General features: G+C 41.5%; 1 long non-coding RNA gene across 1 annotated transcript in view; it reads left to right on the forward strand.

Moving 5' to 3' along the window:
- LOC137615809 (uncharacterized) overlaps positions 1 to 11,549 on the forward strand; it is a 193,557-nt gene extending 182,008 nt beyond the window's left edge. Inside the window, exon 3 of the long non-coding RNA XR_011039265.1 lies at positions 10,586 to 11,549. This is a non-coding gene — a long non-coding RNA (uncharacterized lncRNA). The remainder of the gene's footprint in view (positions 1 to 10,585) is intronic.
- The last annotated feature ends 1,953 nt before the right edge of the window (positions 11,550 to 13,502 follow it).

Consider the following 13,502-nt stretch of genomic DNA (forward strand, 5'->3'; position numbering starts at 1 on the left):
GATAACTTTCAGCACAAAATATTTTTTCCCAAGTATTATATGCAAGATGGATTTTTTTTGGCTGGGGTTAGAACGGAAGTTGTATTTTTAGACAAAAATGTATGAAAAAGTATTTTGTATATATTGTTTTGTGAACATATGGAAGAGAAAATGTGGAAGCTAGCCAGAAAACTGCTATATTCTGTTCGTTTCCAGACTATATTTGCATATACAAAGGCATATTCGTAAATATATATATATATATATATATATATATATATATAATATATATATATAGTACTTACAAATAAACACAATCAAGTACATATAGGTAAATGCACACTCAAACACACTATACACACACACACACACACACACACATATATAACGGATTTTGAGCGAAGCGAAAAATCTATTTTTGGGTGAGATAGCCATGTCGTCCTGATGGAAGTTCCTATAGGGTAGCTTCCTAGGGTATATTACAACTACGGCGATATTCCCAGAGAATTTACCTTAAGGTACCAGAATTCTAACTCCTGGAGCGAGTATCCCTCGTGAAAGGGATATCGCGACATATCAGAGGACGTATTCTAGACACGTCACATGGCAATCTACGACCTGAACAGAGATTCGTCTCGTAGGAGGGAGATTGACGAGATACGAATTCGGGAAAGAAAAAGGGGAGCCGCTCCCAAGGCTTCCCTATCCCCCGATTCGTATGCGTGCCTGGCGCCAATCCTGGCGCCATCTGTATTCCTTGTAGCGTACACGAGGTGCTACAGATACTGTATGTAGGGAGGGGTCCTACAGCCCTTTCTTAGAAAGGCAAGGGCGGGTCCATCAGGACGACATGGCTATCTCACCCAAAAATAGATTTTTCGCTTCGCTCAAAATCCGTTTTTTGGGCTCAAGCCATGTCGTCCTGATGGAAGTGTACCAGAGCATTACTGTATCTGTGGATTCTCAGAACGTGCCGTACTCCCCGGAGGTAATTTTTTCCCGGTCGACTAGACCTAGAGACCTAAGATGTTACCGTTATACATCTTTTCAACTAACTATAAACTATGTTAGAGCTTCCTGCCCCCTACAGGGAAGAGTCCTACTAGACTCTGGAAAAGTCTCGAAGAGTACATATATCTATGTACGAATACCAGGCAAGCTAATATAGTGGTCTCACCCTATATTAAGTAAAGCATAGTTTGTAAAGGACCACTGCGTCAATATGAAATATCGACCAGTTTTCCGCACAATACTTGTATTGGACAAAGGTTTTATATCCGCATAGGAGGAAAACCAATGCAACATAGCTTGCATAAAGGAACAATTCTATTAGAATTATCCCAGATAAGGTACATAGAATGAATGCTCAATTATACCAGTAAATTGACACAGGTGAAGGAGACGCAAGGTTCTCAAGAACCAGATTATTGACAGGCAATAAATAGACAGGTTAACCACAATTATATATATATATATATATATATATATATATATATATATATATATATATATATAAGAAGAGGATAACCCAAAACTTTAAGCATAAGTATGATAGTAAACAGGGCTTGTTTGTCTGAAAGAAAAACATTAGATGCCACTTTTAAGATACCGAGGTATCAAAGTCATAAAAGCCTGTATTACAAATCAATGACATTAGCGTTAGAAACGCTCGGCACACATGTCTGCACTTATGCTAGGTTCACCTTCGGAAATGGAACAGTCTGGATGGGCAACACAGTGCCCTCACTTAGTTTGTAGTACAGTATGTAACTACACACTCACCCTGGAATTAATCGTCCCAATTAAGACCACTGTTCCTCGCAGAGTTAAACAGTAGGGTTAACACCGCGACCCACTGCTACCACAGATCTCTTTTAGTTCCTCTACTTGCTTCGCATAGTGGCGAAAGAACACTCTGGAAGACTTCCAGCCAGTGTATGAACGGAGATGTTCAAAATCCATGCAATTAAAGAAATTTAAGAATGAGGCAACTTTCCTCGGATCGTGACCTGCGGGTGTATTGTCAGGATCCGCTCTGCGAATAAAATACGTGATTTTTGCTCTGAGTTGATTCAGAGATAAATTTGAGCCTGATGTTTCTCCCCTGAATAGTTGACCACCCTTGAAGTCTGAAGTTCTATGAAGATAGACCTTTAGGCATTCTACTGGACATAGAGATGCATCTTCTTTCAGAGGGCAGATTCTCCAGGGACCCCACCTGTTGGTGGGTAACTCATTCTTGGCGAGAAACGTAGGATCCGGAAACAGGTTCAGTTCTTCCCCATCCAGGAACTGAACACGACCTGCCTCTCTCGAGAGGCTACAATTTCACTAACCCTGGCCCCGGACGCGAGTGCAAATTAGGAAAATAACTTTTTGTGTCAAATCCTTTAACGCACATTCTTCATTGCTCAACAGAGAAGCGAAATGAAGAACTTGCCTAAAGACCATGAAATGGGCTTTGGAGGTGCTGAAGGTCTGAGCCTAGCACAGGCTTTCGGGACTTTATTAAAGATCTCGTTACCTAGGTCGACCTGGAAGGCATATAGAATGGGTCTTGTCAAAGCAGACTTACACGCTGAAATCGTGTTCGCTGCCAACCCTTGACCATGGAGGTGGGGAAAAAAGATAAGCAGAAGTCTGTCAAGATCTCCTGCGGAATCTTCGCCTTGACAAAAGGCCACCCATTTTCTCCAAGATGACTCATATTGCCTTCTAGTAGATTTGCATTTATATTCCTCAATGAAGTCTATACTGGCTTTCGAAATCCCGAAACGCTTTCTCACCGCTAGGGAGAGAAAATCATGAACTGCAGGGTCCGGGTTTTCTGTAATGAAGCGCAGACAGTTGACTTCTGGACTCGCTGAGTCAGAACTGGATCTGGTAGTGGTACAAACTTCAGCTACAGTTCCAATGCCAGGAGGAACCACACGCTGTTCGGCCACTTGTGGGCCACTATTGCCGCTACCCTTTGAAGGATCTCAGTTTGTTGAGGACCCTCAACAGAAGGTTGTGAGGAGGGAACAGATAAATCTTGGACCATCTGTTCCAGTCGAGGGACATCGCGTCCACTGCTTCCGCTAAGGGGTCCTCGTACGGGGCACGTACAGGGGCAACTTCTTGTTGTCTTTCGTCGCAAAGAGGTCTATCTGCAGTTCTGGGACTGATTCAGAATGAAGGAGAATGATCCTGCGTCTAAGGACCATTCCGACTCTATCGGTGTGAACCTGGATAGAGCGTCCGCTGTCACATTGCGGACTCCTTGAAGGTGAACTGCCGACAGGTACCACTTCTTCTTTTCCGCCAATCGGAAGACGGCCAACATCACCTGGTTGAGAGGTGGTGACCTCGATCCTTGTCGATTCAAGTATCTTACAACTACCTCGCTGTCTATTACCACTTTATGTGGAACGAATGACGCGGGGAGACTTTCTTTAAGGTAAGGAGCACTGCCCTAGCTTCTAGAAAGTTTTATGAGAAAGGTCTTGAATAGCCTGGACCAAGTCCCCTGGACTTTTTTCCGATGAGAGTGACCTCCCCATCCCTCCTTTGAGGCGTCTGAGTGAATCGTCACCGACGGGGGAGGTGGCTGAAGAAGAACCTGACTTCTTTAGATGTCTGGCTTGGGACCATGGCCTGAGAAGAGTACTTAGCCGAAGCGGCTGGTCTTCTCAGATCTCTTCACGCGTTTGATGCATAACTTCTCCAAACTCCGATTGCATCCTTTAGCTGTGCTCTTAGCACTGGGTCTGTCACCGAAGCAAACTGGAGAGAGCGCAGTACTCTCTCCTGCTCGTGTCTTGATATCCTTTCGGAATCTTGAAGTCTCTTGACAGAACCCGCTATCTCCTTCCTTTTCTTCGCTGGGGTGGAGAAACGGTGTGACAAAAGGTCCCAGTGGATTCCCAGCCACTGGAACTTTTGAGATGGAGAAAGTCGAGACTTTTTCTGTTGATCTTGAAGCCTAGGTACTCTAGGAACTGGATCACTGACTGGAAGCTTGCAAGCATTCTGTCTCGGATGCTGCCCACACCAACCAGTCGTCCAGGTAGGCTACTACCTGAATTCCCTTTAGGCGAAATTGTTTGAGAGCTACGCTCGCAAGCTTCGTAAAAATCCTTGGGGCTATGTTTAGCCCGAATGGCATGGCTCCGAAGGCGTATAGTCTTCGCTGTAGCCTGAACCCTAGGTAGGGGGAGAGTCGATGGCTAATTGGAATGTGCCAGTAGGCATCTGACAAGTCTATAGAGACGGAATATGCCCTCTTGGGCAGTAAGGTCCTTATGTGTTGCAGTGTTAGCATTTTGAATTTGCAATTCACTATGAACTTGTTAAGTGGCGACAAGTCCAGAATGACTCTGAGCTTTTCCGAGTCTTTCTTGGGAACACAAAACAGCCTCCCTTAGAAATTGATGGGCTTCACCCTTTTTCTCCAACCGTTCTTGAACGTACTCCTCCATAACGGGGGTGGAGTGTTGGAAAAACTGAAGGTACAGGGGTGGAGTGCTGTACCAGCTCCCGCCCAATCCATTCTTGAGTAGGCTGTGGGCCCAGGGATCGAAGGTCCACCGATCCCGAAATTTCAGAAGTCTCCCTCCTACCGGTATCACCTCACTTGGACTGCCGTCCTGAGGTCTTGCCTTCCTGACCACGACCACCCCTGAATCCCCTTCCCCTTGAGGGGCGTCTAGACGAGCCTCTGGCTGCTCCTCTAGGCTTTGCTCGGAAGGAAGTAGACTGCCCTTCGAACGCTGGGGTGAATGCCGTGGACTGTGTCGACACGGCCTGGGGTACCCACTGAAAGGTGGTCGGGGTTTGTGCCACGATCTGGGGCACTGGGGGCAATGGCAATTGCAGTTGCTGTTGCTGTCTAAGAGGCTTGGCTGGCCGAGACGGTAGCCTAGTCCTCATAGTCTTCCTCTTTGGTTGAGGACCCTCATCCGGGGAAGACTTTCTTTTGATAGCCAGGTCCCACTTCTGGAGAAGGTTTCTATTCTCCAAGGTGGCTTTATCAAAAACTTCTTTGACCAAGTCGGTAGGGAAAAAGGTCTTTTCCCCAAATGTTGGAGGAGATTAGTTTCTTTAGCTCGTGCCTCACTGTAGCCGAGGTAAACACGAACTCCCTACAAGCTCTCCTTGCCTTGACGAAGCCATAAAGGTCCTTCGTCACTGTGGCCAGATGAGGCTTGGCCACTACCATGAACATTTCATGGACCTTGGGGTCACTTGCCATCGTCTCGAGAGTAGTCTGAAGAGACATTGAGGCAGTCAGTCTTTCTTTTGTATCGAACTCACTTCGCAAAAGAAAGTCAGACAGCTTAGGGAGGTCCTTGCCGAACTGACGTCCGGCAATATCAGCCTCCAACTTTCCCACTTAGAACGTAAGATGGACGTCCTTCCAATCTTTGTGGTCCATAGGCAGGGCCAGCGACAAGGGTTTACACTCCTCTAGGGAGGGGCAAGACTTGCCGGCCTCGATTGCTTTTAGTACAGCCAGAAACCCTTTCTGTAAAAGGGGGAAGGCTCTAGTAGGCGAGGACACAAAGGAAGGGAGCTTCCTATTCAATGCAGCTACCTTTGAGTTAGAGAAGCCCCTCTCTTTCATCGAAGATGAAAGTAGAGCTTGAGCCTTAGCATGGTCATCACTATGACCTCCTTCGGCTCTGCCTCCTCCTTTGAAGCTGGTTCCTTCCTCAGCCGGACATAACAGTCCGGATATGGTGCCTTGCTGGGCCAGAATTCCACCCTCCAGGGGAACTGAGCCCAGCATATCCGAGATGACGATCTTTCCAGTCTTCATCGACATGTGCTCAGCATACCTCCATGGGTTAGCATCCGAGCACAAAGGAAGGTCTTTCACATTGAGCTTTTCTGGGGCCCATGTGATTCTGCAAGGCACTGCATTCGCAGTTCCATTGCAGCCGCCTTCTCCTGATTCTCCTTCTGCATTTGTTGGATCATTCCAACAATAGAAGAGAGGGCCTGTCCCAGCTCTACTGGGAGACCGGCCGATGTAGAGGGACTTGAACTTCATCCTGGGCTTCTGCAAGGAGGTCTTCCTCCTGACACCCGTCCACATCAGATATCCTGTCATTTAGCTGGATGTCTTGCATCGCGACCGCGACTTCAGCATCCACCTGGATCTGAACTTAGGGGATCTCCTCTTGAGGCTGGGGAATCACTGCATCAGCTGATGCCTTAGGGAAAAGATACGCCCTCATCTTCTCACTTGGAAGATAAGGGCCAGAAGTGTACTTTTGGAAGCCCCTTACCCAGGTACGAAGCTTCTTCCTAGCTATTTAAATGTCTCATTAATCAGGTTAGTGCACACAGTACATACCTGAGGGTCCCAATACCGGAGATCATCCTTGGAGACAGCGTATGCTGCGTGTCTCCTACAAAACTCATGTCCGCAGAGGTTCTTGCTGCTGACATTACAGAAAGCACTTCCCCACTTCGGAGTGTCCTTCTGTAAAGAGAAGAAATTTCCATGAGTATCAAGTGAACTATGTATCACTGGATATGCATAGTATAGCATAACAATTCAGAAATTAAAGACACACACTTGTGTTTCCCTCACAACCCATTGCTGCAGCCTTCCAGATAATAAAATCAAAATGGTTTATCTCTACTAGAGTAACCAGTGCAAAGTTTCCAGAGGAAACAGGTGGAGCTCACACCTAGGCAATGATTTTAAAATCCGGGATAATAGACAGGGAAGAACTCTGCTTCTTGTCTGAAGGCAACAGTAAAGGGCCGTGCAAGAAAACACAATAGTGTTAGAAGATACAGTGCTGTACCTAAACTTTTACTATAGTTTTCTTCTTACTGTATATGCTATACAGAAGAATACTAGTACAGTATAGGAGGATGTGTGCCGGCCTGCCTTTGCCGGCTGGCACACACCACAATTAGCTTTAAAGTATACTACTTAACAGCTATAGGGCGGCAGCCCTCTGGTTCAAATGCCTGTGCTGGCGGCAGCAGCTGCCGGCCAGCAACAGCCAGTGTTGGCCGGCAATGATTGCCGGCCAGCAACTACACAAGGTAGTACCCAGCTGCCGGCCACACTCTTGGTGACCGGCAGACAAGGACTGACATAAGCCGGCCGGCAAAGGTACAAGACCGATGCCAGCCGGCAGCAAAAGAACCAGAAGACTACACCTGCCCGGCTGCCGGCCTCATAGGCCGGCAGCCGGCCTCATAGGCCGGCAGCCGGCCTCATAGGCCGGCAGCCGGGACAGGTACAGCACTAGAAGAAAATAGAATGGATGCCGGGATAGGAGTGTACACAACCCCCCAAGCCCGGCAACCGAAAGAGTGCATATAAGGAAGGGGAGAAACTTAATTCAGGCTTCCTTGACCAATGCCGTCCGGCTCTGCCGGCAGGCATGGATGAGGGACCAAGAGAGGTCCGGGCAGCACTCGAAAACATAAGACCCTTGCCGTCCAGCATCTCTGCCGGCCGGCAATGGGCTTAGTCAATTCCACATCCCAACCTATACTAGGTCCAGAAGTAGAATGACATACAGTACAGTAATACCCCTGCCGGCCAGCTCTGCCGGCCGGCAAGGTACAGTACAGTAATGGCTAGGCCATTACGGAGATAGAGGGGGAAGGGACAAGAGGGTCCTGCCAACCTTGCTTTAGTGACAGATCACCCACAGCCAAGAACTTTGTCTTAGCCTAAGGGAGATCTAAGGGAAAGGGCCAGCACAGTAGTATAATACCTGCCAGCTTCCAGAGCACCAAAGCAAGGAAGGCGTTGCTACTCCCAAGGGAAGATTTTATCCTCCCCGAGAACAGCAACAGGACTTAGTCTGGTCGATCACACAAGAAGGAATCATAACTACAGAAACCTTCGATAGTGACCTAAGGGAGCTAAGCTCCCTTTGTAAGTGTTAGGTCAGCGAGGGAGACTCTGCCCCAAGCCAGACAACACGGACTCAGACTAAAAACTCTGTTGTTCTGTCCCTCTTTGAACCAGACTCTGCTGGAACAGGAAGGTACAGTAACACCCTATTATAGTTTTATCGAAAATAAATTCGGAAAAAACCACTTAGGGATAAGCCCAAGGCTTAAACAGAGGGAAAGGGATTGCATACCTTCTCCGAAGAAAAGAAAGCAACCGGGGAGTATAATAAAGTATACTAAGGCTCCATAAGCAAATAGCCTAGGCACCAAGAGAATCGATTACCTGATTCACCGAAACTCTCACGTATACAATCTTGGAAATATTCCACACAGTCTAAAATGTATAAAATATAGCCTAAAGCTTCAATAAAATTTTAATTACACTCGGAAAAACCAAAATCATGCATTAAGTACTAGGACCAAACGACTAGGCTACATGGCCTAGCGTAGGCCAGAATGGCGAATACTTCGCCAAATAATACTAAGCACGAAAGGAAATCCTATGTAAAGCTAAATAGCTAAAATTTATTAAGCAAAACAACCAGGAATGTCACTCTGACTAACTAATTTATACCTAGCGAGTGACAGTGTCCAGGACACCTCTGGTAGGCTACGGCTCTTGTATCAAAGATTAATCCTATTAATCACTCAAAATTTACCAAGAGCCTACATTTATACATAACAGACACTATACTCAACTTATCCGAGGTCAACGAAGACGAAGAAGCCATGAAAAGCTGAATAAATCCAAGATTTGCGAGAAAAACAGGAAAAAACACCGAGTTGTTAAGCTACGCAAAAAGGAATACAGATGGCGCCAGGCACGCATACGAATCGGGGGATAGGGAAGCCTTGGGAGCGGCTCCCCTTTTTCTTTCCCGAATTCGTATCTCGTCAATCTCCCTCCTACGAGACGAATCTCTGTTCAGGTCGTAGATTGCCATGTGACGTGTCTAGAATACGTCCTCTGATATGTCGCGATATCCCTTTCACGAGGGATACTCGCTCCAGGAGTTAGAATTCTGGTACCTTAAGGTAAATTCTCTGGGAATATCGCCGTAGTTGTAATATACCCTAGGAAGCTACCCTATAGGAACTTCCATCAGGACGACATGGCTTGAGCCCAAAAATATATATATATATATACTGTATATATATATATGTATGTATGTATATATATATGTATATATATAAATATATATATATAAATATATATATATATATATATATATATATATATATATATATATATATATATATATATATATATATATATATACATACGAATATGCGTTTTTATATGCAAATATATATATATATATATATATATATATATATATATATATATATATATATATATATATATATGTATATACATATATGTGTGTGTGTGTTTAAAGTGTGTGCATATGTAATACTTATATATATATATATATATATATATATATATATATATATATATATACATATAAGTGAACATATTGAATCTCCATATATGCTGTGCATGATTCTTCTATTGATTTCTGGTTCCAAAGAGGGAAGGTGTAATATATAACGACCTGTATTTTTTAATATAATAAATCACACGAGAAAAATAGCCCTTAATGGAGAATGACGTATCTACATTTTTAAAATATTATCTTTATATTCATATTTGCATCGAAAGGACCTCCAGAGAACTTGCTTTGACAGGTCCGCTTTCAAGAATAAAAGTGAAGCTGAAGTTGAACTGGTTATGTAAATAAAGGGAGAGATTTGATATATGCTGACATACTTCACTTTAGATTTGTTTCTACATTATTTTACTTTCCTCCTCCTCTCTTTTCCTTTATGCAATGTAGTATTCTGTTCATTTAAAGCATGTTATGCAATTATTATTTTATATATATATATGTATATATATATATATATATATATATATATATATATATATATATTATTATTATTAGTATTAATAAATATAATAATGATGCCTTCCAGCATAGATATCACTTGTATGAATTTTTAAAATTCTCTTGTCCCTTTTTTTTCATAAATATTCCTCTGTCGGGAGGAATAATTTTTCTTTTCCAAATTAAAAGTGTTTCCAAATTTTTGCAAGCATTAGAGATGTTTTTCATAAGTTTTAATGTTTTTTCTTACCCATGGAAATGTTTTAATATTTGTTACTTTTTTGTGATGCACAACTTTTCATATGGCTGTTGTCATGCTGAAAGAATCCCGTTCAGTTGGGGATTAAAAGGGAATATATAAGTTTTTAATTTTGTAACCAATATTCAATAATTAGTAAATTTCCTGATATTCACATTTACAGCTTTTTGTTAGCCTTCCATGCACTAAAGTGTTGTTGGTATTTTAATTTTTGTTGTTGAAGGAAAATGAATTACAACTTTTTTTCTAGCTTTTCATTCGAATATAATTTAGTTGTGATTTTAAATTTTGTTGCTATAGGAAAATAAAATAATGTTCATACACTATTTATTGCTTTTGCTATTAGCGATTGCATGTGTGCTGCAGTGTAAGTCAAAAAGCACAGGTAAAAAAGGATAATGAATGAACCTGATTCGAAAGAAGACATTAACTTACACACAGAAGCATTATCGTGCATAATTCCTGTATGTCATTACAAGGAAAAATTGAATTCATCCGATATACATGGAATGCTAATAACTTTTTTCTTTTTCCCTTCCAGTTATGTAACAATAGGACTCATTTTTATCAACCCCCTTTTTTTCTTTCCTCGTGATCCTATTGTTCCACGAGAGCGTTTGAACGGAAGATATCGATTCAGAAGTGGCGTAGTGAACACCCTTCCCGGTGAACATTCAGCTTTAAATCTACACTGCGATGAGTGTGAAGTTCAGCTGAACAGGATCTCCAAAGGGAGGGGAACAGGAACCTTTAATTGTTAATGTGATGAATGTAGAAGTTCGTCCGTTGGAGGAAGCCAAGTGAAATACTTAGCAGAAGGAAGGAAGGAAGGAGAGACCGGTTTGTGTGTCCATGCTGAAGAATTATCCAGATTTTGATATTTTTCTGGTTGGGGAACCTGTTTTAAGTGACTGTTTCTTTGCGTTTTTGTCTGCTTTGTTGTGGATGTTTTATTTATTAACTTAGAATATATCGATACATGCGAAGCATTAGATGTTATATCGGATTATTTTAGATACTGCTGTAGAGGTCAGTGACATATATGAAGCTAATTCATGTACCTTTAATGTAATTCGTACTGACGAAAATAAACGACAGAGTTGAATAAATGAACAACGTTAAATAAAAGATAATCGAAATCAAATAAAAAAGAAACACTTAAAATAAGTGGAAAAGAAAAGACACTTGAAGTTCCCGTGGCATCAAGAGCAAAGGATTTTCGCTCGATAAATTTGAAGGCGAAGGGTAACTCCTCTCCTCGGTATTCACCTTTGGTATTTTGAACAATACTGCCTTGAAAACGGCGGATAAGCGAGATAGAAAAAATAAGGCCACTTTGCTCTTTAACCACGAAAATAATAGACGCATTGTTCCTGATTATCGGGTAAGAAAATATCGCCAAATTACTTTCATTTATCCTCGCGCTTTCGTCGGACATTATTAATTCTTACGAAAGTCGCCATTGGCTTATTTTGAGCTAAACATTTCAAGGACGAGATACAAAATTGTTCTCTCGATAAAACAGACCATTAGTTGATCCGAAGATGTTGTTCGGGCTGGTGGTCGATGTTCTCCTTTTGGTTGTGCCGATCTTCTTGTGTGTTTATTTCCTGGGGAAAAATAGGAGGAAAGCAGAGTGATTGGCGAAACTGATGGAACGCGGCAACGTACCAATGACATGATCGAGGGAATTGGAATTCCCTCTTTAAATTATCTCCTAAAAAGAGTAATGTTACTTTTCTTTAATGTAAAAATTTAATATTTTTATAAGTATGACATAGGCATTAGACAATAAATAATTTTGATGACTCCTTTTTAATTATCCTCGATTCCTAATGGTATTCATATTCATGAAAAACACTAACCCGGAAATTATTTCAGTGAATAATGCAAACATATTTATCCTGGAAAAATCCAAGCAGTAGATGTAAATCAGCTGAAGGGTTTGATAATGTTATTATATCAAGTCGAATTTTTTTTGTTCTATTCCATTTTTAGAACATTATCGAATTCGGTTAATTGCCCCGAACTATATATATTAAAGTGATGGAAACTAATTACTACCAAAATGTATGGTGTATGATTTAATTACCTTTCAGTGTTACGGCTAATTAACGGGGATCCGCCGAATTATGGTGAATGTTGAGGCAACGTTTGGTTGTTTCCACTTTCTCTGGATAATTTTTTTGTTTATTTATGTATAAAGGAGTCAGGGACACTTACTGATATTAATAATTGTATATTTTTTTAATATTTTTTTGTGTATGATTATCGATATGTATACAGTAGATGTATCAAGACTATTATGCATGTCTGTTTATATGCTTATAAAGTAACGATACACAAACGGGTTCACACTGAATAAATAGGTTACAGCCAGAAATCATCGCCACTTACAGATATTAACAATCGAATATTTATTTATTTTGTTGTATTTTGTGTATGGTTATCGATAGGCATATATGTATTAAAACTTATACATGCCTGTTTATATTCTTATTAAGTTACTATACACAAACACGTCCACAATAAATATACAGTATACAGTTAATAAAACACACATGTACATGTGTATTGCCCACAAGTAAAATTATGACAGGATTTATTTCAGAAATAAGTTATTTCATGTAATTTTGACGTTCGTATTTGATGCTTTTAATTACTGTTAATAAAGGACGTATAGAAGCATTACCTCCTCCTATCTAGATCAGGGGTTCCCAAACTTGGGTAGCCTACATGTAACCCCAGTGATGCTTTTTTTACTCCTCAAGGAGTGCATTGTATCTGGGATAATAGCCAGCACTGCGCAATACATGATGTAATTTGCATTCAGGTTGAATAATTGAAATATATTACAGTATCAATATGGTTGTTTTTCTTCATCTTCCATTTTATTGGTACGCAAGAGTTTATAAAAGTGCCCATAAGATATGGTAACAGAAGAACAACAAGGCTGGGAACCCCTGATCAAGATGATCTTTAGAGGGAGGTTGTATGACAGAATGATTGCTGGAATGTGTCTGAATGAAATTTAGATGCCTGGTTCATTCTTCACCTTCAATGATTACTATTTTTTAAAAGAAAACGATACAATGAGTCAGCGAATTACTTCCCATTTACCAATAAGAATGAAGAAAAAATTCTCTTTGTTAAGGAAAGCCTTTGAAATGAGAAAAAAAAACCCAAGATCAATGCCAACAGCAGAGATTTTCTTCGAGCAGAGATAAAACGTTGGTTTGAATTCACACCACCTGTCGTATACACGACATGAAATTGCTCCGGCAAGATCATTGTTGAAGTAAGAAGTTCTGGTTTTCATGAAGCTATTCGACGAGAGAAACTGCTTCTTCGGGGAGCTGGGAATGTCTTTTTGGAAGCGAAGCATTTAGTTGAAGCTGTTTATTGCTGTTACTTAACATTTTTTAAATAGAAGTAATGTTTGAACTATAATACTTTGT

This window comes from Palaemon carinicauda, chromosome 22 (genome assembly GCF_036898095.1).
Source record: "Palaemon carinicauda isolate YSFRI2023 chromosome 22, ASM3689809v2, whole genome shotgun sequence".
NCBI lineage: Eukaryota > Metazoa > Arthropoda > Malacostraca > Decapoda > Palaemonidae > Palaemon > Palaemon carinicauda.